At 32.9% G+C, this 25,743-nt stretch overlaps 1 protein-coding gene and 1 long non-coding RNA gene across 4 annotated transcripts in view; one reads left to right on the top strand and one right to left on the bottom strand.

Annotated features, from left to right (window-relative positions):
* The window catches only part of LOC142326578 (uncharacterized), a 54,356-nt gene extending 44,157 nt beyond the window's left edge, over nucleotides 1-10,199 (bottom strand). The window contains exon 1 of the long non-coding RNA XR_012756804.1: nucleotides 9,970-10,199. This is a non-coding gene — a long non-coding RNA (uncharacterized LOC142326578). The remainder of the gene's footprint in view (nucleotides 1-9,969) is intronic.
* Nucleotides 1-25,743, top strand: part of LOC142326505 (oxidative stress-induced growth inhibitor 1-like) — an 85,476-nt gene that overhangs the window by 3,726 nt on the left and 56,007 nt on the right. The window contains exon 1 of one of the 3 annotated variants that reach the window (XM_075369118.1): nucleotides 9,598-9,787. The exons of the other annotated variants lie outside the window; for them this stretch is intronic. The gene's annotated coding sequence lies outside the window, so the exon portion shown is untranslated. Of the gene's footprint in view, nucleotides 1-9,597; nucleotides 9,788-25,743 lie in introns of those variants that run through there. 3 annotated transcript variants of the gene reach the window in all.

The following is a 25,743-nucleotide window of genomic DNA, read 5'->3' as shown; positions in this document are numbered from 1 at the left end:
TCGAACAATTTTCTTGGGAGATGGTTTTGGGGGCGGGGAGCAGAAAAAAGTAAAAATATTGATTTTTTGAATTTTTTTATATTTTAATCTTTTGTCATGTATTTTATCATTTTCTCACGATATAAGAATAAATAACCATGCCTGCTAGGAAAGGGATCTTTCCTGTTTTCCCCTCACAATGGTTTTTTTTACGTTACGTATTAATAATTGCTGTTTTTATAATTATATGCTTATAATTATAAATATAATCCAACCACATTTTACCTAAGCTCGCTAACCGTGTCTAGCGTGCGTAGGTAAAGTTTGGTTAGATTATATTTATAATTTCTCCGCAAACACCTCCTAATACCATTGATTATAATTAAACATGAGAAATTACTAATACGTAACGTAAAAAAAAAAATTTGGGGGAAAACAAAAAGACCCCAGGAAGGTATAAGAACATTGTTTTTTTGAGGACTACTCATATTTAAAAAAAAACAAAAAACTATTCAGTTTGTTTGTTTTTTCAAGTTTGCTTCAAATTAAAGGCTAGTTAAGTTATTAGAAGTTAGTTTTTAATCTAGTGCCGATGTCGGAGTCGACATTTATATGTGATTGAATAGTATTGTTATTTATTTATTTTTTTACTTCATTACGTTTTTTAAGTCTTTTCTTGATGTTTATTATTCATACAATTTTTATTTGTCTTTGAACTAAATTTAATCGCACTGATCGTTTTGTCTCGTTGTGTACTAGAACACGGCACATTATCGCATTAATGTATCTTAACAACAACAATTTAGCTAATAATTACAAATACTGTGTACAAGACATTACAAGTGGCACAGGACAATAATAAATCGGGCGACACGGCAAAAAGTACGAGTATTTTATAAAATGACAAATTACTTACTTGTTACGACCGATTGCTCATAGTTGTATTACGTATGCTATTCTCGATTCAGCCGAACGGCTTTTCTATCCAGAGAAGCGTTAAATGTAATTTTCACAAAAAAGTTAAGCCGATATAAAAAATAACTTAATTTGTAATAAATGTTATTATGCACGAAAGGGAGATTTAGGGGCTCCGCATTTCTATACTATACTGTCATGATCTGCACTGGCCGGACATCCTTTTTTTATTTTTTTTGGTAGTCGTATTTTTTAATTTTTAACCGCTTTAAAACTTGTTTTCAGTTAAAATTTTGTTATATAAATTCTAAGCAAGTAAATCATGAATTTGTTTGGAACCCCGTTTAAAGTTCTCAAAAGCATTTTTATGATCGATTTATGTTAACGGTTTTAATTATCTTGTTTAAATATAACCTGTACGATTAAATTACATACCTTAAAAATTGTGTGAAGGACGCTTTTCCGTAAATATTTCACGTAAAAGAGTACATTTCATTCGTTGTGAAGATCAACCGATCGTGGGAGTTCAATGAAATTTGTACCGCTGTTTTTTCTAACATCTCTATTCCCCCCCGAGGGGAGAAGATCCCACCTCGTAGCGTGTCCGGTCGCTACACCACCCCCTCCGTTCCAAGCCAGCAGTGGCTTTAACGGAGGACATCTTCTCGCCCTCAAACTGATTGCGCACCACAGCTTTCAGTCCAGGTCCGCAGAGATGCCACCGATGCAGATGCCCCGAGGGACATCTGCATCGGTAAAGTTCACCCCGAGATAGTTTTTCGTGTTTATGCCTTCAGAATGAAGACAACGGACACCTGCAGCTACCACGTCGCCCTCAGGAACTAAGCTAGAAGCCTAACCGCGGAACGAAGACCCCGCGCCTAGACCTAACTATTAGCCAATTACTGAATGTCTCAGATCCGTACTAATAGCCTCAACAACAAACTTTCCCACTAAAGTTTCATACATCGAAATTTAGACCTAGTTCCCTTAAGAACCCCGCTTAATACTCAAAATGAGTTTCTATCTGACTCCGCTCCGGTCCGCCCGGGAGAGGAGAATTAATGCCTACTCCCGCACAGCGCCATCACGGAGTCCCGCGTGACATTCACTATCTTTCGCAGACTGCCGTCAAGACTCCCCTGCATACCACCAAAGCAGTACCCAGAGAAGCCCCGCCGACAGTGTCATAGCTCATAAGTGCCCCCGTCGGAGCGCGACCGCACCCACCGGGCAAGGATAACCCCGCCCGCCGACAACGGCCGCAACTCCGCCGACAGCGTGATTCTTAAATACATGCCACCAATACATCTAACCGAGGCACGCTGCCTTAAGCGCCTATCTTCGGCCAGTCAACTGCCCAGGCGGTCCCTAGCCATCCAGGTTCCTATCACCTACTAAATCCCTTCGGCAGCCCTGCTCAGGGCGAGGAAGCGAAGGAAGCCAGCAACTATTGTCCACTCTCTACGAGTCCTCCAGTTGACTCGTAGATCCAAAATAGAGTTTATTCTCTCGAGTTCCGTAGCAACTCTGGTACGCTCAGCTTCGTACCGGGGACATATGTGAAGGACATGGTCCACGGTGTCATCGACCCTACAGTCCGGACAGAAGCCGCAATCAACCAACCTAAACTTTGCCAATTTATCCCTAAAGGCACCATGTCCAGAGCGGAACTGAGTGGTATGCCGATTGGGGGATACCCAGCTAACCGCTCACAACTCTCTAACATTGGGAAATATACCATGCGTATAACGACCTGTCAAAGAAGTATTCCACCTATCTTGCCAAGAGTCGAAACCTTGGTCTTCGATCTCACGCATACGCCCAGCAGTAAGAAGGTCTCCCTTTGCAACATATCGCTGGCTACGTTCCGTAGCCGAAATATCTACAGGTTTGATGCCCGCGATCACAGTTACTGCCTCTCGCGAGACAGTCCTGTAACCACCGACAACCGCTAACAAAAGAAGACGCTGGGCTCGTTATAGAATGTCCCTATAACATTGGTACCGCAAACGATGAGCCCAGACGGGCGCAGCGTACAACATAATGGCCTCACAAACGCCTTTATAAAGCATCCGCATGGTACGTAAATTCAACCCCCAATCGGGATGGACCACTCTACGGACGCCGAAGAAAGCATCAACTGCCTTCTTCTACTGAAGGTGCTCCTTGAAGAGAAGCCTCTCATCAAGTATAACACCCAGATATTTCTGAAGGGTGACATACCTAATTGAACGACCGTCCATCACAACCCGCGGATGGCGAGTTGCAGCTAGACGGCCCTTCAAAAACATCATAGTGGTTTTCTCCGCACTGAAAACCATCTTATGCTGAAGTGTTTTTTCTAACAGCGGAACTGATCAAAATTTAACTTAAAGAAATTGTACAAACGGGCTTGTTTATTTGTTTCAGTTACATCTGCTATGCGTACTAAGCCGTGAAATTATTGTATCGCGAGTAATAGAAACATTTTTGTTCCACCCTTATTGCTTTTAATAATTTTAGGCCCTTGATAAAGAATGCGTTTTGAAAATTAGGTTTGAATATTACAGTTAGTAAAGTTGCTTCATCTATTCGTGTTAATGGAGAAGGCGAAGGAATTATCTGCACGGGCAGACATCTCCGATTTTTAATAATAATGTTTTTACTTATTCCTGGAAGCTTGACGCTTAAGAAAGAATTGAGTTCAAAATATTTAATTTTTTATTAATTAACGGGTCACAAAACTCTTTTAACGTCATTTTTTCTAGTTTCTTTTCCTCGAAAATAAAAAGCGTTGTCAAAAAGTACGGTTTGAATACGGCAGTTTAACTGTTTTATTATTTAACGGGGTTACAGAATTAAGGAGCCTAAGGATCAAGGAATCATAAGCGTAGTCTGGGGCAAGAACCCCCGTGTACCCAGATCTTTAGATCCGAGACGGATATTTAAAATCTTGATGGACATTCGTCAAGCAGCGGACTGGCGTCAAATGAATATGACAGGATTATTTTTGAAGAATGTAAATCGCTACCGGAAATCAAAATATAGTTCTTTCGAAAAGCTAGTGAAAGTTAAATGCACTTAAAGAAAATTAAGTGTTTTGTTATGATTCTTTTTACTTAAATTGTGTGCGTATAATTGTATTTGTGTACTAGACTTTTAATTGTTTTTTCTGCGAGTCTTGTGAATTAAGTAAGGTAAGCGATGAAACTTTTCATCCAGACCCTTAATTTATAGTCTTTTTATATATTTTAAAATAACAATCTGACTAATTTGGTATGTCAGAACAGGATAACTGCGGTGAAAATGTCATGAAAGATACGGGAAAAACCTCTCGTTTAACCGGTATTATTATTAACCTAACTGCTGATATAAAACTGAATACGTATATTCTACATGTAATATTATAGTATTTGAGTGTCAAATAGAGCAGTAGTGACAGGAACAGTACTACTGTTAATCAATACATTCTAGCGGTATTTGTTTGCTAAGATTATTCCCAAAGATTATCGTTTAAATTGCTCCCTGATTCGTAAATTGGTCTGCGGAAGTTTTAGATAGCCTGCGAGGGAATCAAAAAAAGAAAACATTTTAGAAGATTTGTTATCGTAAATTTATATAATTCTCTTTTAGATTAAATCTAAGGAAGACTTATTTAACGATAACTTTTATTTTTAAAGATATTATAATAAAAGAAGTAATTTATCAGAACATATTTTCTTCCTTTAAATAAATCGACTTTATTATTTGTAAGTAAATTAATGCGATCGATTAAAATAATTATAATTTCAAAATCACGTATCGGAAATTGATCGCTATTCGCTAGTTTTTTTGGCGACCTCTCTGCCCCATTTCGTCATCTTACTCATTACCGATGATTTTTCGTGGAAGTTCTCAACCCGATGTTAACTTGCCGAGAAGAACCTGCTGAGTAATAATTACTTGTTGGGCGTTACTTGTTAACTTTTAATGCTACTGTTGTCAGGGAAACTGTAATTAAGCCGAATGTGTGGATCTCTTAATTTTATTTTGTTAGGTTAACCGGGCTTGATCTTAATGGAAGTATTCTCTCTTCATTAAACTCATGAAAGCGCTTTGCGTTCGATTTGTGTGCTCGAGTTTCATTGTAGGCGGTTAAAATGATCGAGGTCGTTTGTTATTCTTTATTCATTCATCGCGGATGATGGAAGTATTTGCGATACAATTCTTCAGTTTCGTCATTTAAATAAATAATAATCATTTTATTTCTGTCTATATAAGCGTTTCGTTTGTCTGTTTTTATAAATAATAGATTAGTTTTCGCTCCATCTCGCCTGTTGAAAGAATCGATCGAACAGAAGCTATTTCAAAATGGACTGATTCGTCAGGTTTTCTTATTTAAATTTAACGATTGCACGCCGAGGTATTCGGCTATTGTCACATTACAGAAATTCGTGTGCGTCATGTAAAAATAATTTAAGTGCTTATCGTTATCGATGAATCGATTGGATTGTTAATTATGTTGTTTATTGGTTTTAAAATTATTTTGAGTGTATTCTTTGATTAATTGTAGAATTACTAATCCTTATGTTATCTGGTTAGCTCTACATTAGTATTAACCTCATCGATGTGTATAGAAGATCTTTCACAATAGTTCTGAATTAGCGAGAGGATTTTAATTTATTCCTCCGTCTTCTCTATCACCTTGTTCTGTTTGGTTTTATTCTGAAGAATTTTCCAAAGAAAATTCTCTTTTGACTTGTTTATCCTGATCAATCGGTCCCCGTGTAACAAAAACTTTCATTAAATGCAATCCTTATTTACCTCTTAATTGTAGTTATTGCCCGGTTGAGGGTTTTTTGGTTTTCTGGTTATTATCGGTCGCATTTCAAATAGTTTGGAAGATTACGGTTTGATAATCCTTTGTATAAAAATAAAGTTAGGTTAAATTGTTATTGAAATAAAGAGGGAAGTAGGATTACGCTCAAAAAACTGGTCTGGTTCAGGGCGACCGAATGGGGTGGTGGAAGGAGAAATGCCAGTACACCAATCAATCAAACGACCTTTAACGTATATTTTATTTAGTTTTATCTTTTTTGTTTATATCAAGCGTATTTTTTTCAATTCTTCATTTTTCCTACTTTTATAAAGAATCTTAAAATATTCAATCTAAATTTACTTTGTTTTTCTTTGCCTTTAATTAAAACTTTTTAAAGAATACTTAGAAACTTTTTTTTTTATTAAACCGACTTTCATTTAAGAAATGGCAAAAGAATGTTTTTGGTCAGGAAAGGAACAGTGACCAGTTGCATTCTTTTAAATATCTACACGGCCTAAGTTAAGAACCGGACCCAATATCGAATCAGCCTTCGAGTTTCTTTGATACAGATCCGCCAGACAAATAGAGGACTTAGGTGTAATTGTGCCTGAGGAAAAACTGTACCTAGTATTTACGACGAATACAATAAAGAACGTGATGCAGCCACGGTTGTGTAGGTGAAAGTATTACTTTATTTAATATGATAAAAAAAATTATGGTTGCCTATTTCTGCCGATCTATTCTCCATTTCAATATGAATGTTTCAATGTCATCTGATTATTTGTAATACACAATTTATGAATAAATGTATCGTTGAACATTTATTTAATGGCTCAGTTTTATATGTAGACCTTGAACTATTACATTTGCATAGTCATTAATTCAGCCGCTTTATTTTCGTTAGAAAATCAGTTTATAATGAATTGTATCGAGTTAGGTGTGATGACTTCGTTAGTTAAGCTGATTTAATTAGTATGATAATGACAACATTTTGCAGTTAACGAAGAACTTAAGGAATTTTGTTTACGATTATCGATTAAGCGGATATATTTGTATTAATAGAGTTAGTCTTCAAGTACAAATACAGTAATACAATTAAATACAAGAAATGGAATTAAACCTTTCCACCGCTAATAGCTTCGTGTTGGATTTCAGCTACACGAGGCGCTTATACAATCCTTTTTGGCGATTCTCATTTCCCCTGTATTAAAATAGATTAACTCGGTTGTTATCCGAAAAATTGAAGGAATTCAAGTTATACGTATTTCAAAATTGTTAAATATTTGGATAAAAATTTGTAGAAATTGGAGATATCCGTGGATTAAACCTTATTTTTTCTTTTATCGGCTGAGATGTATCATGTACAATTCAGTAAGGATTAATAGAGTATAAAAATGACAGAATTACTTTCTATTCGAGTAATCTCTGTCATAAAAAAGTAGGTAGGGTATGAGTCTACATCCTGTGCTGAGGTGCTAGGAATTACATCCGACGAATTGTATAAGTTATTCAACATTTACGTGCACCAACATTTTTTAAATTTAATTGATTTATTAATTTATTGAGGCCACTAGTATAAGCTGAACTGTGGGTACCGGTTGTAGTTTTCCATTTGAGCTTTATCGGCCATCGAACTTTGTATCCCCTTCCACACTTCTTTCATTATTTGATGTGATCTCTTTCTTCTTTTTCTTTCCCTATCCCGAGTGGTCGAAATTATCTTTACTCGGAAGATTGAAGGAAAAATTTTGAGTTGATTTTAATATGTCAGTCGCTTTAACTTGATAATTACATTATCTGGATCTACCGTACAGTAGAAACTTTCTACTTTCTTTTCATAATGGAAATAGAAGCTCGCAGCATTACTAAAGTAACATAGATTTTTCTGTTTGTATAAAGATTATTTATAAAAAAAAAAATCAATGGTGTTGTAATTAAACCATTTTATTGTATTAAACCATTTTATCGTTTATTTTTGTATCGTTATGTTAGGTAAATTTTATCGATTAAATCTGCTGAAGATTCATTTTAGTTATCTGTATCAATTACGTATCCCGACCTTCCAGAACTAATAGGTATACCGATACCGTTCGTTGTTTGCGTGTGTGAATTTGCTCAGCTCTATCTGCGACTCTAAACAAATGCATCCGTTTTAGGTGTTACGTTAAGCGCATTTCTACTGCTGCTGTTGTACTAGAGCAGCAGTTGTAAGTGCGTACAGATACTAGCTGTTCTACAGCTTCTGCCGTTGTAAGTATTATCCCACCATCTAGCGATTACAGCGTACGTGCAGTAGTAAAGTTCAGAAATAAAATTGTACAAATATGTTAATTTTACATTTGTTTTTAGAATTAAAATGCCATAAAGTGTTGGATAACTGATCGGTTGTAATAAATTACAAAAACAAATTCTCGTAACCCTTACTTAATTTTTTCTAAAATACAAATTAAAATCTCTGTCACTGTATAACAAATAATGACAAACAGTTAGTTATCTTATTCGTCAAAATTCGTTATTCTTAAAGTTTGTAAAATTAATAATTTTTCAAAGGTTATGAATTTACTTGCTTTTTTCTGTGTAAAGTGCTTCTACTAATTTCAAACTCTTTTGGAAAATTTGTCGAAATTCAGTTTTTTTTTCTAATGTGTACTTTACAATCTGTTCAAATACTGATTAATAAGCAACACCCTCCCCCCCGGGCCCAATGAGATGAGGATTATATGTATGACATAAATGGTGTAGTCTTGTACAGATTCAGGTTGACCGTTCCCGAAACTTGTGGTTAATTGAACCGCAACCGTCAAAGTATTCCGGTATCGACTGTCTAGCATTCAAATCCGTATAAAAGCAACTAACTTTAAGATTTGAACCTCAGAACCTTCGACTTTGAAAATCAGCTGAAATTTATTTTATTTATTATTATTATTTATTTTAATTCATTTGAAATTTATTTCTAGTTAAGTCTGTACATTTATTTTTATTAATTTATAAATGTTTCCAAAATCTTTTTACGCTGTATTTTCACGATTATGATTACTTCGACTAAAATAAGCAAATTTTTTGTTTTAAAACAACGTTTGGGATACATGGAGGTAAAATTAATATTTAAACTGTGTTTAATATTAGTTTATTTAAAGATAAAAGGAACTTAAACACCTGGTCTTTTTACATATATTTTTGTAGTACATTTTTTGAAATATTTAAAGAATTTTCGGTAATTAAATTTAAATTTATCTGTTCGCATTCATTTTTATAATTGTCGATTTGTAAAAAAATATTTTTCAAATTTTTTTTGCTGTAATTTTTAAAAATATTTTAATATTTATTTATGATAAATGGTATATTCTAAAATATTATTGCGGATAACATTGTAATATATATATATGTTGGAAATCTGACAGTCCCGTTCATAAATCTCAAATAAATTTGATTTTTCGATTTTAAGAAATTGCATCTATTGTGCTCCAATTTACCTTTATGGAGATTACCATAAACCCGGTTTCTTTATTAGAGCGATCGAGATGAATCAGACGAGATTCCTGTTTAATGAAAAATCATATCGAAGTACCTCTAAAAAGTAAAACGCGTTAAATGGAATGCACACGTTTTATTTGAATACTTTTCCTAGAGCGGCAAGGCAGAAAGATAGGTTTACTCGGCTCGTCAAGTAAAGTCGATTGATTATTATATCAAAAATTGAGTACATTTTCCTCGTATTTAGTTCGTTCGCAAAATTCGAAGCGTTCAAAATACTGTGAATACGTATCTTACTTATAAGACGGTGTTTGTAGAAATAAAATGCCGGTTTAAGAAATATTTCTTGGAGGTGGCAGTTTTTTCACCCGTCGCTGAGGGGGCGAACTGATGCCATTTTGTCTGTGATCAGTTTCGATAACGCTTATAATGCTCGAGTCGATTAGTATATCAATGTAGTGAAACCGTACTTACAGATTACTGCATCGTCGGTTAAGGTTTTCTGTATTTTATTTAGCTGTAGTTGAAATTTTTCGACGAAATAACATTTGCGTTAATGTTTGTTATTCACCGTATAAATAATCATTATTCGAATGATGCGTGTTATTTACATCTAGTGTCTAAATGAGGTTATGAGAGGTAAGTGAAGGCCATTGTTAAATTGCTAACGTGCTATTTTTCGAGTTTGATATGCGTTTATTTTTAAAACTTATTCTTTAAGACGATATTTACCGTAACAAATGCCTACGTTAATTTTTATTTGTGTTTTGTTATTAGTGCCTCACAAGTTTATTTCTATTTCTAATTTAGAGTTTACTAACCTCTGCCGATGTTGGTCGAGGTACATCGATGTATCTTTTCTGTTTAACTTAACAGTTGTTTTTAATATAGATTGTAATTATATCATTAATATCGGGAAATTGAGTGTTTTTTACGTTACGTGCTTAATTTAAAAAAAAAAAAACATATATATTTATGTATATATATTAGTAAATGAACTTTACATTGTTAATAAAACGGTTAGAACGTTGTACATTTCGTACCGACCCGTTACGATGATGGTTGTTCTGACTGTATATGGATGTACCAACTCAGAACATGTTACAGGTACTGAAGAACGTTATAATCAGTGTAAGTTAATTAACTATGCGTTATCTTTTTTACATTAATTTAAATAATTATAAATATCATATTACATTATATATGGACCTAATTTATGATTTATATTATCGGTAAGAAAACATCTAAAATTGAGTTTCATTAGTCGATTGATAACATCGATTCATTCCTTATCCATTGTCATTGTTTGTGAAGATTAATTACGATGATTGTTTTTAAGTTTAGCAACCTCTTTTTAACAATAGTTTTTTCGTTTTTATTTATTTACATTTAGTAAATTGTTCTGTAGACGAGTAGTTAAGCGTATCGCTTCTGAACGAATGGTTTGGCCGGTACATAACGATAATAAATATATTCAGTTAATATTAGCTAAATATTTTACGTTTTATTTCATACTAATTCCGTACTTATTTGTAATAAAATTGACGGGACTTCAGCAGAATACTTTCCCTTTCTTTTTTTGGAAAAAAGGAAGGGCTAGTACAAAACGTTTGAGGCCGATAGGAAAATTTTGAGTTCACATAAGGAATCTGCACCCAAGCGTACACAAGATTCAGCAAATGTTGATCGTATAACAAAATCATTGTTGACCAGTTTAACTGATTTCTCGATTTGAAAACATTTATTACTTGCAGTTAATTGAAATGTTGCATTTGTGGTGGTGATTTTTGAAGAGCGCGAAATCTTACTTGGTGACTAAACTTAAATTTTTATGAAATATAACATTCATACCCGAGTAAACTTAATGAAAAAAAAAAAAAAAAATTCGAGTTAGGTCGGAATCATGAGTGTATTGATAGACTGATTAATATAAATTATGTAGCTGCTTTATGTTAATCGTATGTATTGTACCGTATTATCACAATTTTTAATGGATGAGATTAGAATGCCTATTTGTAGATCATGAAATTATTAGGTAAGCAAAATAAGTGCAGTCATTAAAATTAAGATGTTGAGACTTATTTAGTGTCATATATTTAAATAGTGTGTAACTATTTAACTAATTTCAAACGCATAAGAAAAGAATTTATAAGATAAGGGAAAGTAATACTATTTCATAATCGTAATCTTTGTCTTAAGTCGGTTTTTTCACAATTTACTTTTTTCAATAAGTAAGTGTTACTTTTTTCGATTAAATTAAAAGTAAGACCGTACTAGATCTTACAAAAATGTTAGTTTTTATTTAGGAGTTATCGGTTCTACAGTTTAAGCTGCAGGCGGCTGCGGGTTGTGAGGCGTGTAACGAATGTGATCCGCGGCAGCAAACTTTGACCGATGCTAGAGAGCTTGCATGCACTCGGGTTCTCTACTACTATTGCTCAGCCAAGTATTTTGTTCTTATCCACTCATTGGAATACTGCTTACTACGTTAATTAGTTTATGAGAAGTAAGATTACTTGTTATCTGAGTTAGACTTTAGCGGTGGTGTCGCGAAATAAATTTTTATTAGTCTCGGCAAGCCTTAGCTTTAATCCCGGTGTAATTACTCTTATTGTAGCGACTCAAAAGTTTACCGCTAATCCTTAAAATATTCTACTTTTACTTTTAATTACAATATACGTTACTTTTAATTACCGCTGCGTACGTTTTTGGAAAGTTAAAACCCTTTCTTTATTAACATAAAGATCTTTAAAAAATCGATTGTAATTGTAAATATTTGAATTTTGCCTCGCCTCAGGCTCATAGTGTCTTGAGAGAATCCCGTTTGTTGAACCCCCGGAGACGTAACCGCATCAAGGTGACACAGAACTAAAATTCGCTGGATTGTAGAGCAGCTGTTATCGTATTCTTATCACCTACGATTACTAACCGTCTGTCCTTCGGCGGTTCGAATCGACTGTAGCTGTTATTTACTTTTAAAGAAATCGTTATTTGCAGTACACGTACTTATTTTCGTTTTCTAACCCGAACAATTATTAAATTATTGCGTTGTTAGTAGGAGCGGTCGGCCGTTGTGTGATCTTTATTGGTCATTCATTTGCTGTAAAGTAAGTTATTAGTTTAAAGTAAGTTATTCGCTTGTTATTAGTTTTATAGTGAAAAATTAACTTTCTGTTACTAGTTAAAATTCGTCTTTGAAGGGTTTACAAGAATAGAATTTCCCGTACGAAAAATTATTATAAATTTTATAACATATTTCAAAGAGTTATTCCACGGTTCATTTTGCACTATTAGGCTTATTAATATTTTATCGGTTAATTATTTTTTTTAAAATTAAACTTTATAAATTTTTTATTTTAAAAGTAATATTTTTAGTTTAAAGTAATGCTACATAAAATTGAAATCGTGAACTCATCGGCTTTTAAAACATTTTAGTGTTGATTTACGTTAAACCTCAGTTTTGTTGATGGTTTTTTTTGTCTTTCATTTTGATTCTTTCCTGATCTATTTATTTATCTGTATCGGTGCACCGCACCCGTTGTAATATAATGCGGTGATGTACTTGTGTTAATATCGACAAACGCTTATTATTTGCGAGCCAACTATTTTGATTTGTGGGACGTACGTTTGGAAATTTCCAGCTTAAAGTTTCTAGAGCTTCCCTGTTTAAAGTTTCCAGTTCGAGATGAGGAACCAGAATAACAACTTAGAAAATTTGATACGTTGTTTCATTCTGCAGTATATAGAAATACTTAATAAATTAGAAAAATAAAAGATCGTTTAAAGGAAATAAGCTCATCTTTATGATATAATTGAATTTTGTTGCTACATTAATGCGACATCTTATCATTTTAGCACAAATATTTTTCAGAAATATTTGTACTCCTTTGAATCTTCTTAAAGAGAAACTCCGAAATAACTGTGATAATTTAAATTTACAGCAAGAATATTTATATCCATAAGTATTGTATGAACATTAAAATGCAGTTATCAATTTCTACAATATTCCTGTCACGACGTTTTTTCTGTTAGCCTAAGAAGGAAATAATTTAAAAAAATGAGAAATGGAGCTACATATCTTGAAAGATGTGTTAAATTATATACAACTGTTTTTAATTTTGTAATTTTGTCCGCTATTCTTTTGCATTCGTTTAACGTCGGTATTAATAACAAATAATGAGAGTAGATTCTGACCCAGAAAATAAGTAAAGTGTTGAGAAAATGCCAAACCTTGGCTTTTTCTCTTCTTCAGATACAGCAAATTACGAAAGAAACCTTATTAACTTTTTGTGAAGAGCTTGTGGAATAAATTTCGACAGATTAGGGATAATTTTCACCTTCTAGTACAAAGAGGTAGGGGGAGAGTTTCTAAATAGCCTTCTGGATGCTTGAAAGGATTACAATAACGGTTAGCTTTTCGCTGACGTGATGAGCGAAACGGTCAGCCATTGAGAATTAATGTGTACTGTAATCTACCTGAATGTAATACCTGATTAAAAATATAGTAACCGTAAAAGAATGTAATAAGAAAATTAATTACGGGTATCGACATGTTTAATTAAGATTCTGGATAACCCTTCCTTTAATCATTGTGTAAAATAACAGAATAACACTAGTATTCCTAAAACGTACACGCAAATAGAGAGCTATTAAATTTCAGTAGTGTAAACTAACATCGGTTGAAATTTGTATATTTCAAACAATTGTGGGAGGAGATAGCTTTTTGAAGATTTCCTCCGAAGAGTTTACTTGTATTGAATTTAGTGACATCAATATCTGTCTCTCATAGATTGAGGACATGTTAGCGAATTCAGGTTTTTATGGGAACGTTCTGTTTAGAAATAAATGTGAGCGTATTAAATTATAATAGAATTTAAGAACCTGCGTTCATTAAAATATTATATTTGACATTCTTCTACGGAGTTGACTTTTTGAAAAAAAATTATTTCATTTATATTAATTTTATCGAAGAGGTAATAGTAATAATAAAATTTTATTTCTAAATAAAAGATAATTACAACAAATACTTAATCAACATTTTATAGACACGACCTTTATAAACATAACACTGGTCGTCTGCCAGGTTCTTATATTTAATTATTTTACTACAAACAAAGATAAGATAATGATATCAAAAATAATTTGCAAAGCGATAAATAACCTAATTCGCAGTAACATCGGAAATCCTACTGCTATTTACGGCTAAACAAAATAAAATAAAACTAGAAATAAAACAAATGTAGCTTGATTATGATCGTACATTGAAATAATGAATTTCGGTGCAACTAAATTCAGCTATATATATATATACACCACTATTAAATACAAGCATACTGACGTACACACCAAGCTACACATGCTTACTACCATGTAAGTATACTTCTTCTCCCACGTGCTTGCTATAGTCAAGGTAGTATCTATTTTAAAACGGTCATATTTAAACTTTTTCTATTTGATCGCTAATTTTTGCTTTAATGCGTCCGGAATATCATCAGAAATGATTATTTCCTTACGCGGCAGTTGAAAAAGGTGTGCTTAAATTTTTATTAAACAAAATGTAGAAAATGGCAAAAATATCCATTTTTTCCTCCTTATTTCCCTAGATAACTGTTCATTTTTGAGAAAAGATCGAGAGAGAAAAAAGTTTTGTTATTAAATTTTACACACGTCATCGATTGAAAATCGAAAAACACTTTACTATTGATGCAAAAATAGCAATACCTGTCAAAAAAAAAGAAAAAAAAAGATTTTTTGTGGAATTTTTTTCGAGTACTTATGCATAGGACCTTCAGATTTTGCCGAAAAGAACCTTTCGATATGATAAAGCAACAAGCCAAATTTTAACAAAATCGGTCTGACAGTTTTTGAACAATAATTTTGTATGAAGATTTAAAAAATAAATGCGATTTTTCCAAATTGTGTAAGAGTCTGAAATAAAGTCTCTAGATACTTGAAAATATAATCGCATAGAAAAATCACTCAAACTTTCAAATTAATTTTGAAAAATTTAAATCGTTTAATTAGGAGAGCCTAGGAAATTTTTCAAATGTATTTGCAATTTTAGCAAACAAAATTGTTATTGTTTTAATAAATTTCTCGTCAGTTAAAAAGTTCAAATATCATACCGGCAAACACGAATTATTACTAAATATGGATCTATTAATTTCTCCATAATAATTTATTCCAACACCTTTTAACACCATAATTTCAACACCTTTTGTAAATAATTATGCAAGTGTCTGCCAATAAACTATTATGTTTAGACTAAACTTAGTGATGAAGCCTCTTTTAAGTTGGAGAAAGATATCTGGACTACTCAGATCAGGTGATCTTGATCTTGGTGGCCACAGTCCTTTAGAAATAATTCTTCCTCCGAAAAAATTCATTGTCATCTCCTAGTAGAGCGAACTGTTTGGTAAATGGTGCTACCCTGTTGCAACCAGCAGTCACGCTCGTCCTATTTTTTATGGGTCTAGAGGAGATTCAAAGAAAATATGCCAACACGAATTCACCTTTCTTCAACAGTTAACCGCATTTTAACAGATATTAGCACATCATTACGCAACATTATTCAAAAGCCAGTGCCTGTACACAATGCTTGAGTATTCCCAATACTCAAACGTGCAGGCAACAATAAACAGTTTTCACTACTTCTTCAGCAGTCGTACCAATATCTTCCACATTATATTACCAATCTTACACAAATATATGCGTTTTAACAAAAGTACGTATTTAGTATAAACTAATGAGTGACGGGACTTCTTTTAAGTTGAAAACCCTTTTCTGCATCCGGTTGCTGGTTATCTCATTGCGATACCTAATGGTAGCCGTTAGCATTAACATAATTATATCAGTACATAAATACAGAACCTAATTAATAATTAAGTAAATGCTTGTTTTAGGTCGGCAAAGCTGCTGAAATTCTTAAATGCGCATTAAAAATTATTCTGTTAATGGTACTTGATTTTTTATTTTTCACATTCTGTAACATCAAAATAGTTATTTCGTAAATATTCGTTTTTATAATTTTGTTTGAAACCAGCAAAAATTCTTACAAAAAAAGTTCCAAACTTATTTTTTTTTACTTCCTTGTGTTAATCTATGTGAGTCAATATATGTGAACTCACAAAAAAAATACGTAAAAACAAAAACAATTAGTTGCTGTTTCATTGTTCAAGATCAAAGCTAAAAGGTTAAAAAGTGTATCGTATTTATTTATTTACTTATTCATTCGATTCAGTCTATGGAAAATTCTTTGATTTATATGTAAGATTAGTAAAAGACTAATTTTAACTTATATATATATTTTAAATATAAAAAATTCATACAAACAATGATATTGTAGAAAAAGTACGTTGTGTTTATTATTTTATCCTCACTTGCAGTTACGTGAATAAACGTTGATTCTGTTCCGTTGAATCAATATTTATTGAATTCACTGGAATCGTTCGTTGAAGACTTACTATAATTTAGGGTCGTCAAAATAAATTACTATCGGAAATTAAATATATTGACAGTTATATTGGGCGTTGTAGTTTCTTTTTACCCAGTTCTAGTAAATCATAAATTTTATACATCTTTACAGTTTATGGTCGTATAAGTTAATCCTTATTTGTTATTGGCCTACGAGCTGAACCGATTTTCATGAATTTGCTATCAAATTATTCGTAAGATCATCAAGAGTAACAGCTTTTATCCGTGTCCTGTAGACATCTATTGACTCAAAAATGGTGTTAAATGGTGTTAAAGCCCGTGCATAACACTTATAATTCTGGACGATCGGATAACCACTTTTCTTAAAAACAGTTTCAAGCGAGTAATAAAATTGTAGATTATTTATAATATACGTTGTATTTTTTTTTTTTATTTTTTTATTTTAGTATTAAATTGTGGTTCGTGTTTTAATATAACACGTGGACCGTTATAATCTGAATTGAAGATTCTATAAAATTAAAAACAAACTATTTTTCGTTTATAAAATATTATAAAACTGGAAATCTATTTTGGAAGTTTGCCATCGTGTTTCTATCTACAAAAAGGCTGATATTTTAAGGGATATCTCTTATTGGTTTGTTTGGTATCTTAAATGTCGCGAAATTTCAGTCAAATCATACCTACAGATCAAATAAATCTGTTAAATACCTACAGCCGATCAAAAACGTAAATCTCTTTGAGAAACGCCTGTATAAGCGGTTCGTGTCACCTTTCAATAAAAAATCTACTACAGTATTAAAAGTTAATATTAAAATATTTGAATATCTAATTATCAAAAAAAATTTCTTCAAGAATGCAATTATTTGGTGAAAAAATACGTTCAGATTGATCCACCCGTTAGAGAGTTAGAGGTACAGAAAATAGACCAATAAATACAATGAATTGTAGTCATTTTTTTTGGTGTAAGGTACATGTTTGTGTTAGTAATTCAATGCTCATGGTGTCAGCTTTAAATTATTATTTGTTAGTCTGGCCTCTTAATTTTCTAATAATAATTATACGATAAAGTGAGATAAAAAATGTACGATAAAATAAGTTAATTATACTAATTATAATTAGTACAGGACCAATATTTCTTATGGGTTTGTAATCGAAGAAGCACCAGAATACGGTTTGTGCAGAGGCTTAAAATATGAGGAGTCGTTTATGCTAATCTACTTGATGAGTTCGATGTAGTCATGTGTACTACATTATAATATTATTATAATATCGTATGTAATATAATAGTATATTAATTAATATTATAGTATTATAATATCGTGGGTATCCGCTCCTTATTCTTGGAAAATGAGGCCTAGTTACTCTGCAGAATTTATAGCCTTTAACTGAAGTAACTATCTTCTTTTTTTTTTCTTGTTTAGCTTCCGGTAATTACCTTTCAGATAATACTTCAGAAGGTGAATGAGGATGATATGTATTAGTGTAAATGTAATCTTGTACAGTCTCAGTTCGACCATTCCTGAGATGTGTGGTTAATTGCAACCCAACCACCAAAGAACGCCGGTATCCACGATCTAGTATTCAAATTCGTGTAAAAATAACTGACTTTACTAGGACTTGAACGCTGGAACTCTCGACTTCCAAATCAGCTGATTTGGGAAGACGCGTTCACCACTAAACTAATTCTATCTGTTGCCTTCTGCCTAACGGGTGATATAACGTACGGTTATTTTTTCTTGTTCCTTTGCGTAAAACTGTTATAATGTCATTTTCTTTTCTTTCCTTTTTGCGCGTGGTGTGTATTTTTTGTATACTTCTTGAAAAGAAGTAGAAATATTTACGCACCGTTGTGCAACGCGTGTGTTGCACAAGTTAGAGTAAATTGTTGCGAATTGTGATGTACTTAAAAAAGATTAGATGATAGTAATACTTGGTCGTAATGACTGTTGAAATTGATCTTGAAACGGAATCTTGAGAAACATTCTGAAATGAGATAATCAGTATCGTTTTCACATTAAAGCTTACAGTACGATTTCTTATCGTACTTTTTATCAAAAAAAAGGTTGTTTATCATTACTGAAAATTACTAACACCGATCGATAAAACAGTTGTATTATTTTGTTCGGAGTTTTCAAGTGGTATATGTGTAAACTTATATGTAGCTGTGAAGAGCGACTTCGATCTAGTGTAGTGTTATTCGTTACGATGGCTAAACTACCGTTTTGTATGGAATGTAGACAAGATTTGTTTTGTGGATATTTTTTCAACGGAATATTAAGGTTAATTTGAATATATTTCGAATAATATATTTCACTGAATTTCTCACACTGTATAAGTAATAAATTGCCGAAGTATTTCAAATATTTTCTCGTGCAGGTCTCGGGAATGAAATTGTATTTGTTAAACGTTTAATTTTTATTATAATTAAAAATGGAAATTGGTACTTATCACTTGTTTAAGTAGACGTGAACGCGCTGTTAATTTTTCGTTATTATTACATACAGGTTATACCAAAATAATTTTTGTTGTTGTATATCATTAACTTTTTTTCAGTCTGTCAATATATATGCTATTGTATGATTAGTGATCCTCAGTGTGCGGAAAGGACTTGATGAGATACTATTGACCCGTCTACTGACATTTTGGTATTTACTTCAGATGACGCTTGTGTTAAAACCGTTACAACTTTATAAAAAAAAAATTGAACTCTAAAAATGATCGAAATCTTCTATTAATTTCGTTTAAAGCCGCGCTAAATATACTTTTATAATGATCATTGGTAATTAAATTAAAACCAGCAAAGAAAGGGAAAGAAAATTCACGGTTTTTAACAGAATTTTGGTATACCAAAAATTGATGCTGTTAAAAATTTCAAATGCTTATGCTTGTGTATTAAAGCATCACTTATGACGTGGCTTTGTTTTTACTAGATTTAGTAATGTTTTAATCTTTCACTGCATTTCGTGTTTTAGTGAACACTAAAACAAGGAAAGAACGGGATTGTTGGGTCCTTAGAACGGCATGAATTTGATTATGATATTAAAAAAAAAACTTAATGTGATCTGACCTTATAGTGAAAAAGTAATTAAAATCAATATTACATTTAATACTGCGATATAAGTACAGTACGTGTGTTGTTATTTACATCAAACTACTTTTAGTTGCTCGTGTTAACTCTGACATTTAGTACGTGTAGCACTTATAATTATATTTATTCGTACATGCACTAATTTACTAGTTCGATTGAAAAAATAATCGTATGACTTTTTTAAAATCTTGTTCGTTATTAAAGACTTAATTTAATTGACCGTTATAAAAATTACTTCATTTATTTTATTATAAATATTTGAAGATTACGAATATGTATTTTCGTTTTTATCAAAACGTTGAAACTCCAGTTGATGTCTTTGTAGTTTTTACTGTTTCTGTAAATGTATTTTTTTCAAGCGCAATTTATAGTTTGAATTTGAAAGTAATTTCATTTAAGTTAATACTCAAGTGAAAAGGTTATTTCGAAATAATTCGGCGCGGCACACAGCATACTTTTTGAGATTGAAAAATGTAACCTCATCGAGGAATCTCCGTACGATCCGACAGTGCCAGACGTTCCAGTACTTCGTCGTTGATGAGAGACCGCTTTTTCTTTTACCTTGACCTTCCAGGATGACATGGTCTTTGCTATGAGCTCCTGCGAGATCATAAAGATACATGAGATGACGTAGTTGGGCCATTTCGCTGCTGGATGCGTCAGAGGTTAGCCCAAACCTTTAAATGTTAATCTTTTCTCTTTAATATTATTAGTAATCCCTTGCTGTTTCGGAGCGTTATTATTACAAAGTAATGTTATATATTTAAAAAGAAACTGCTAAAAACCTAGTGGACCCGTGCTGCCTGACAGCGGTATTATTACAAGGTAATGTTAGGTTTTAGCCCATCTTTTCTAAATATATAACATTCCATTTACAATACGTTTCACCCTCAACCCCCTTGTTTTTCATTTACCTACTACCGGTAAAATGCATGTTCAAAACATATTTCCAGTTCGTCCAGACATTCTACCGGGCGGATGCGGCTGATTTTTTTTGTTCTCGGAATGGCTCGCATATTCATCAAGCATCGACGGACATTTAAAGTGATTTTCCTGTGGGTAATAACCTCAGAACGTTCCTCAATTAAAGAATAAATGAGGATTGTTTTTAAGGAATTATCAGAGGAGACTCAATTTTGGAGTTCGATGACTTTTGATGAAGCAGAATAAAACACGAATCAGCTCATCCATCCAATCGAATGCCCGGACGGACTGGAAAATATTTTCTTATTGCTTGCTTAAAATCTATTTCTGGTCCGTCCAGGCGTTCTACTGGACGGATCGGGCTGATCTTTTTTTATTGTGCTTGGAGTGGTTCGCAGATATGTCGTCAAGCATTGGCAGATGGTCATTTCTTGCGAATAATAACCCCGGAAAGTTCCTCAGTTAAGTAATAAATAAGGATTTTTTAAAAATTCTAAGAAGAGACTCAGGTTTGGGTCCGATGACGCTTGATGACATATCTGTGGGTCATTCTGTGCAGAGTTAAAAAAATCAGCCCGATCCGTTCAGTAGAACGCTCAGACGGACTAGAAATAGGTTTCAGCCCGATCTTTTTAATGGGATTTCATAAGTTATTTCGATCGGTACCGATCATTAGTTAATAATAACCATCAGCAGGACGCGCGAAACTGAAAACATCGTTGTTTAACGAGAACCGGCTTGTTGAATATAAATTAATGAATTAATGTGTAGCATTTTATCTCAGTTTCCGGTATACGTCTCCCTAAAACATTTCAATTGATGACGTATCGTTTTATAGTAGTGGCGTATAGTACACAGTTTGCTTTGTTACCCAGCACACATTTTTTCTTCGTTAGAAGCTGAAAAAGCCTCCGAAAAGCTTAAAATTTTGTGTCGTATTTAATTCAGAAAAGAGCTGCCTTTAAGACAAGCTTTGTATTGTTTTATGAATTACTGCTGATGACATGAGTTCTTTTGTTGTACGCAGTTGTTAGCCACCGACTTCAACCCTCTTCTGCGTTTGCGAGATCGTTCTTAAGAAAAATAGTATTTAACTCGGCGTTTATTATAAAAATGCCTTTTATTTTTGAGCGGTTGCTAAAAATAATTTTTTCCGACTTCTTGATTATATAGAAATAAGGTTTAGAAAGAACTTACTTCTGTAAAAATTTAATAAACTCGGTCATGCATTTTTTGCGGAGTCGAAAATATTGTACTTTTAGTCGGCGCAATAATCTTAGCAACGTAAATATATTATGTTTTCCCTGAATTTTTCCATTTCCCTCTCTATACCTATTAGAACATTAAACAGGGAACTTTTATGAGATTCTCCTCCAAAATAATTCATTTTTAAAACAAGATGCTGATAGAGAAGAGTGGAGGAAGGAATTGAGTGAAGGAAGTAGCAGACAGCTATTCCTCATTATTTTTAATTTATCATTATTATATATATTTTTTATAATATTCTTATTTAATCATTAATTTCACACTAAAATACCTGTAAATACATTGAGATACCGTCTAACTAGAAGCTATTTGCCATTAAGCATTCTGCAGTGTTGCCCCTATAGTGTATGTCATATTCTTTACAATTCCATCGAAAACATCCGTGAAGTTGTAAAATATTATTGTTAGTTATCAATCTTCAGGATTAGCAACGTTTGTAGTATTAGAATTAAATTAGAAATTTATAAATTAGAGTGTCTCTATTCTTATAATTTAATTTATTAGGTTGATTAATTAATATTAGTTTTACTTATTATTAATATTTATTAAATTGTGTGGTGGCAATTGCGACGTAAATCGACTTATTATATAACTTGTGCCGTTGAAAGTGATCGATACGGCTATAAAATATTAATAGCCCTCATCCTTTTTTTTGTATCGGATGAAACTTTACGAACCTTATAATTATTATAAGCGGTCGAATAACGCAGTCGTATGTCAGTTTGAATTGTATAACGCTTAAAACAGGAAGTTTTTCCCTAAAGAAGTCTTTTCTTCTATTTTTTGTTCGGTGTTCTTGATTATTGTGTAATACTGTTATTGATTTCTACGGCCGTGATACAAAAGAGTGCTGCCGCCCTTTCGCGACCAGGGATGTTAATTTATGTTACGGTGGGATTATTATCGATCTCTCTAATAATAATCGTAAGATTAAATTGTATAACCACATTGGTTTTACGTAATAACAAGAACAAATGCGATCGACTGCAGGAGCGATATTAAAGATAGATTAATATAACGGTTCATGTCATAAGCGTGAACTGGTAGCGCTCGTGTGTGTTAGTGGTTGTTCCATATAGTGGAGCGTATGGACTTATCCAGCGTATCAAGAATTCGTTTGCGCTGCGTACCTTTATGAAACGATTTTAACGTTACGGTTGTGACGTCAGCAATGCTACAGTAATCGTATAGTAACTTTAAACAATTTAAGTGCCCAATATTTTGTCTACATTTTTCTGTTAATACAAAAAAAAAATTACCTTCTAATGTGTCGAGTTACCTCTGTCAGTTGTTTCTGTATTTTTAAAATTATTTATAAGTGCAAGAAGCGTGACTTTTTTTATTTTATTTGTAAATTACTTCTCTCTTCTAACCTTACGTTTTGCTTTTTGTTGTGCGGCTTAATCGTTCAGAAAAAAGTTTAAAATTTCTGCCTGATACTGGTGTAGAATGTTCGTGCGGTCATGTTTTTCCTTTTTCAAAAGTAGGAACTTGTGGTTAAATTTCAGCTATATTTATTACAGGTTCGATTTCTATCGTATGGGCCGAGCCGACGTGCTAATGTGCTGTGGCCAGTTGTTGAAAATTACTGTTAGTGGAAACAAATAATTTTCCCTATAAAAAAATGAGCTCTGATGTAGGCTGTTAATTATAAAGTATACTTATAAGAAATAAATGAACGTTTCGATTTTAAAAATTATTTAACAGAAGAAACTATTCATTGATTATTCTTTTGCTTGAATCCAGTTTTGAATGTAAGCGGCAGGAACAGGATAAGTGTTTCTGGTTTTTTTTATTAATATAATAGCGTTAATATCAAAATAAAATTAACTAATACATTCCGCTATACATCGTCAAATGCACATCTGTAGTTTGATAAAATGTGAATTGAACATAGTTTTTTGAATTAAATCTGTATCGTCTTTCTATAATACTTGTTCAAGTATTTCATTGTCCCAATGTTGGATTAATTTGTAACGTCTTGTATGTGAAACATACCTTTCGTGTATATCGTTATAATTAAACTTCGAAGTATCTGACATGATTTACGATTGAATCTCTGTTTCCTCGAACTCCTCCATGGAGCGTGTTAGTTTAGGTTCCTACCGGTTCTTTCCTTGGAATCTGTAATTTTATTTAGCGGTAAAAGAAGCTACCCGCCAATTTTTCTTCTGAAAAAGTGTTACAACAGTATTCTGTTCCGTTTAAGAAAAAATACATTATGTTGATCACAGTCTCTAAAAATGCGACCACTGAATCAGATATCCTGAATTCTAGGGTATCCCATTTAAAACGCAACCCACCAATCATTCTTCTGTAATATTTGAAATGCCTACCCAACTCTCCTACGTTTTACTGGAATGGATTCGTCCAACAAGTGAACATCGCGCCGACGCAGTAGACTGCTTCTGATAGTCATATCAAAGCGATCATAACGCTCAGAGTATTGCTAGAGAGAAGAAGGTGTTTTCACAAGATTAACCGGTTTTTATTTTTTAGTACTTCAGCAAGCGATCAGTGGTTGCAGTACAAGAATCTTTTTGCTTACCGTGATAAACCAGTACCTAACAAGATATCAGTTTTGAGGTTAGTGGCTAAATTTAGAAAAACAGGCTCTTTTGATTAAAAGGAACTCAAAAGATCGATGATAATATTGAATGCAGACGACACAGTCGCTGAAATCAAATACCGATAACTGCATCGCCAAAAAATCGGACACTTGTCAGCTGAAATTAATTTACCAAAATCAACTGTTCATCGAGGGACAAAAAAATTAAACTTACGACCATATATAACTCAAATAGTTCATAAAATTCTTGATCAGACAAAGAAAAACGGCTAGAATATTGTCATGGGTTTTATCGATTCGTGCGTGAGGGTATTCATGTTATGGATTTGATTTTTCTTACAGACGAGGTGTGGTTTCATCTGGACAGCTTCGTAAACAGTCGTAACAGTAGGGTTTGGAGTACTGAAAATTTTCATACGTTTCATGAAAAACAATTGCACCGGAAGAAGATTGGCTTATAGTGTGCGATATCACGAAAAAAAAAATTCTTCGAATATCCCATTAACCGCAGAACGATATCAGAATATTTTATTGGAATTCATTGCACTGTTGGAAGAGAAAGATCGGTACTGCTGGTTCCAACACGACGAAGCAACTCGCACTACGCACATTCAACTCCTGATTTCGTTAAGGAATTGTTTGGTGATCGCGTTATTAGTCGTGGAGTATGGTCATAAAGATCTCTAGATTTGACTGTGCGAGATTTTTTTCTTTGGGGCTACTTCAAAGAAAAAGCCTACAGCAATAAACTACGAATGCTTGAACAACTGAAGTCGTCATTCAACAAGCTGTTTTAAATATCAACCCGCAAACTGAGAACAGTTGCAAGAAACAAAGTGAAAAAAGTGGAAGCGTGTATTCATGAAGATGGCGGTCACTTTACATGAAGATGGCATTTACTTTACGGTTGAAGGTATTGGAAAGTTTGGAAATAAAATAATTAATGTAATAACCTACAAATGCCTTTTATTATTTAAATATACCTACCTGACATAGATGGGTTGCGTTTTATACGAGGCACTCTGTATTTATGGAATGTGCTTGGTTTTCCGCGAGTTTGGATTTCTTTTGTAACTCCCGTTACCAAAACTCACTTTTAATTTCATCGCACAAAGAATTTTATTAATATCTAAAGAAGACCTCATTTTTTACGGGTTGACCTGATCTGTAGATCGATGAAGAGTAGTAATTTACAAATTTTACTGATTAAACGAAGTAGAATAGCGGATACCGAACTGTCTTTGAAAGTAGTTTGTTAACGTGAATTTCATTTCGCCGGTATTGAATTAACTATATTTTTTGCAATTTGCGCGA

Source organism: Lycorma delicatula, chromosome 1 (assembly GCF_047948215.1).
Source record: "Lycorma delicatula isolate Av1 chromosome 1, ASM4794821v1, whole genome shotgun sequence".
Taxonomy (NCBI): Eukaryota; Metazoa; Arthropoda; class Insecta; order Hemiptera; family Fulgoridae; genus Lycorma; species Lycorma delicatula.
Note: the sequence above shows the minus strand (reverse complement) of the source record. Positions and strands in the feature narration are given on the sequence as shown.